Source organism: Oncorhynchus masou, unplaced genomic scaffold, assembly GCF_036934945.1.
Source record: "Oncorhynchus masou masou isolate Uvic2021 unplaced genomic scaffold, UVic_Omas_1.1 unplaced_scaffold_1777, whole genome shotgun sequence".
NCBI lineage: Eukaryota > Metazoa > Chordata > Actinopteri > Salmoniformes > Salmonidae > Oncorhynchus > Oncorhynchus masou.
In genome coordinates, this window is record NW_027016777.1 from 2401 (window position 1) to 6784 (window position 4384).

Sequence of the window (4384 nt, forward strand, 5' to 3'; positions counted from 1 at the left end):
TGTCTTGTTGTGACAGCTCTGATATTGTTTATTGAGGTGGATGTCAGGTTTAATTAGCAATCGATATGGAAAGCGTTTGCAGACCGCGCCTCTGACGTCATACTCGATTACCGTTTCTCATTGGTCTCAAATTCCCAAAGCCTAGGCTAATTATTGGAAGGTTCATGTTGATAAAGTACAGCTCATCCTTCCCTCCACATCATGTCCCCTCCTCGCTGGCCACACTCACTGCATGCTTTTAAATTCACACCACCAGCCTCCAGACGTCGTTTCCTTTTGCCCAGGAGATGATGGACAGCAGGATACTGGATCCACCTCATGCCCAGTTCGGAGGCTCTCTCGGCGGGATGGTGGGCTTTCCGTACCATCTAAGCCACCATCATGTTTACGAATTAGCCGGTCATCAACTTCAATCTGCGGCCGCAGTTCCTTTTTCAATAGACGGATTACTTAATGGTTCCTGCACAGCTTCAGTGGTTAATTCAAACCCCTCTTGTCTGGCTGTGGTATGAATGGAGATAACCAGCAGTACAAGTTGACAGGTAAGCAAAACGAAATACAATACTTATCAAAAGGTTGGCTGTAGATCAAAGGACTAAACAAAGAACGGAAAGTGTCTGTATATCCTGTATATCCTGTATATCCTGTCCTGTATACCCTCTCCATAAAGCGTTAGAGGAATCAAATCCTAAGAAACAAAGAAGCTTCTTCTGCTTTCAAATGAGGCTTTATGCAATTCATTTCAGTGGAGAGCAGCATAGGAGCTCAACTCCAAACATGAAAACCCCTTGTGTTGTGACAGGGTGGGAAAATCACTATTTCTCTATTGTTAGTAGAATGTTTTAATGTGTTATTGTTATTATTATCAGGATCAATATTGTGTGATTAATTGTCTATTAATACTAATATTTTCTTACCATCGAAAAATGACATAATAGCCCAATTTATTAGACTATATTTGATTCATTTCTTTATAAAGGACCACAGAAAGAACGTTAACTTGCAAAAATTCATGCCGACTACTTTTGCGTCTCTCACACACTCTCTTGTTTTGTATTCTCATGCTAGATTCGTGTGACCCAGACAAGGATAGCCCTGGTTGTAAGAGACGACGAACTCGTACAAATTTCACTGGTTGGCAACTGGAAGAATTAGAAAAGGCTTTTAATGAGAGTCACTATCCCGACGTGTTCATGAGGGAAGCACTGGCTCTGAGATTGGACTTGATAGAATCGAGGGTGCAGGTAAATATCAACCATATCCACTTTTTGGAATTCACTGTTGTTGGTTTGTTATGATGTGTAGCCTAATGTTTCTTAAACACTGATAGGCTGTTTGAACAAAGGAAAGTAGGCCTATGTATTCCTCATGTCTCTTACACAAATATGTTACAATAGTCTATTTTAGATATATAGCTGTCCTGTAATGCCTGTCTCTTTGTTGTTTTGTACTGTGACCAACAACTCCACAGGGAGCTCGTGTAATATAGGCACATATATATATATATACATACAGTACGATGCCTCAATATATATATACACAATATATATATACACATACAGTACGATGCTTCAAAACTGCAAATGAAAGCAAATCACTTTCACTATTTTAAAAAGGAACACATTATCAAACGTGAATATGTATTTAGATAACACAATATACGATATATTTATAGAGATACAGTCTTCGAAATCAAGGGTGATACGAGCAGCAAACCGAGTATAAAGAGGACCTCTGGTTCAAGGAGAAATACATGAAATATGGCTAAACCATGGAATGGTCAGTTCATTTGCTGTACTTGATATCAATATGAATTGTGTAGATTCAGCTGGCAAGGCTATATTACTTGCACTCAAACATACTCAAAATGAATACATCGACGTATGCACATTCAGTCTTTTCACTTTTATTTTCCTATATAAACCGATAGAGCACCCAAGTATACACATACATTTCTGAACTTGAATGTTGATACGTTTTAAAGCTGTACATTTTTTATAAAGGACTCACCTTTTCCCACATCTCTCCTCATCAGTCAAATGTCCATACACGTGGACTTATTATTGTGATCATTTGCATTTCTGATGCCAAAAGCTCATCTGTATATTGTGTTATGCACAAGAAAATGCCAAACAATTGCAAAAGTGACATGCCAAATATAGGACGAAACCAGCGTTTATTTTTTTTGTCTTAGTAATACACAGCTGAAATAATCAACTAATCATCAAGCTTTGATCCATTTGAATCAACTGTGTGGTGTTAGGGAAAAAAACAAAACGTTGACCCCCTGGGGTTCCGAGGACCGAGTTTGGGAAATGCTGGTCTAGTCCTATATTTGGCATGTCACTTTAGCAATTTTTAGGCAGTTAGTGTTAGGGGAAATTTGAGTATTTGTAACCATATTAAACCATTTATTATTATGCATTTGATTGGGACACATGGGCCCATCATAAGCGAGATATATGTTTTCGTGGAGCATTTTCCAGATCAGACAGACAGCATTTAACTTTTAATTGAATAACGAAGAAGGCACAACAAGCACACGGAATAATTGTAGGCCTAGTCGAATTGGAAAATAAATATGCTTAATTTTGTCATCGCATCTGATAATAAACTATTGTAGGCCTACAAGCAAGAGGCATTGCTCTTTGGTTTTGTGTAATTTGGAACAATCTACAAAACATTATTCCAATGGTTTACACAAATATTATCCTGAATTATTATTATTACTATGTATGTATTTTTTTTTAAGAAAGTGGACTTCTTTTTGAACGTGGGTAACATGATTTGTTTCTCTAATATGCAGGTATGGTTCCAAAATCGTAGAGCTAAGTGGAGGAAAAAAGAAAACACAAAGAAGGGTCCAGGGCGACCAGCTCACAACTCCCACCCAACAACATGCAGTGGAGAGCCCATGGACGCGGAGGAGATCGCCAGGCGAGAGCTGGAGAGGATGGAGAAGAAGAAGAGGAAGCAGGAGCGAAGACTGTTGAGGTCCCAGAATAAACTTTTGTCAGGGGACCTATTTCACACCCCAGGATCTGACAGTGACAGCGGAGTGTCACAAGTGACAGACAGTGAACAAAATCCACATTGTGACTCTGTAGGCCGAAACCAAACCCAATCGAGCTGTGACCAAACACCACAAACCCTCCAGAACCAAAGACACTTGAACCAAGATGCTGGTGGATCCGAGCTGGACTCGTCCGACAGCAGTCAACAGTCAAGCATGTGCGCCAACAGCAGAGCCTCCACCCTTCAGAAGCTGAACCCATTCAGCGTAGAAAGCCTTCTATCCGACTCCAGACCAAGGCGCAAACCGAACATAGATGGATTTTCTGCCTTACCTTCTTCGCGGCCTTTGATAGGAAAGGACATTTCTTACTCTATCCTATCACCCAGCCGCTTGGATTCCTTGTTCATCAGACTGCTTTGAAGACAACACCACCAGACTCAGATACTGACAACTCCACACAAAGAACCCTAGTGAATGACAGCAGCTTATCTGCCAATACTGGACATAAAAACCACAAGGAGTCCAACAATCTCAACGACGCAACAGCAATCAAAGTGCAGGTCAACTTTACCGCGAAAAATACTAGTTCCCACAGAACAGCCCAGGCCATGTTACTTTTTCCAGTAGCAAATGTAGTCAGCCTTCAGCCAGTTGTAGTGCAACATATTTCCAAGATGATGACGATTCAAAGTATCTGCCATTAGACAAAAAAGAGCAGTCTGTAAAAGACTACCCAGAGAGTTCCGAGTCTGTGACAACCAACTGTCCACCAGAGACAAAGACAGAGACTCAAGATGTCGGTATGGAATAATATACCTATAGGTGAGAAAAAAATATTGATAGCGTCAACAACACCTTTCATTTGCCCAAAGCTCAATCACGTCTTAGAATATAAACTTTCATTTCAAAGATGACATATATAGCCTATTTTCTGATGATGATGGGTTATAACTGTGTGTGTGTTTGCTGCGTGCGTGCGTGTATATGTGCACGTGTGTGTGTGGTGGTGGTGGTAGTAGTACTAGCCCCCTTGTGTAACAAACTGTAAAAATACATAAAAACCACAAAAATCCTCAAAGGCTGTAAAAAGTATTATAATATTTATATATGTAAGGTTTTCATAAATAAATCGATTGTATACAATACATCCAAACCGTGTGAGACCTTAAATAGCCCGTATAGTGGGTATAGGTAGCGCTTTCTGCTAAAATCTGATGTTGTATTTTGTGTATTGCTTTAACAAATTTATTCATCTATAAGCCTCACTGAAATGAGGTTACGAGCCGGAGGCGAAAGGACCCGCTCGACTCCTGCAGAGTTTTGATATGAAAGTAATTATTTTCCCGGTGGCTACTGCAGGGATTCAGT

General features: G+C 40.0%; 1 pseudogene; it reads left to right on the forward strand.

Annotated features, from left to right (window-relative positions):
• The first annotated feature begins 279 nt into the window (after nt 1–279).
• LOC135539157 (homeobox protein unc-4 homolog) lies at nt 280–4091 on the forward strand (annotated as a pseudogene).
• Nucleotides 4092–4384: the final 293 nt, after the last annotated feature.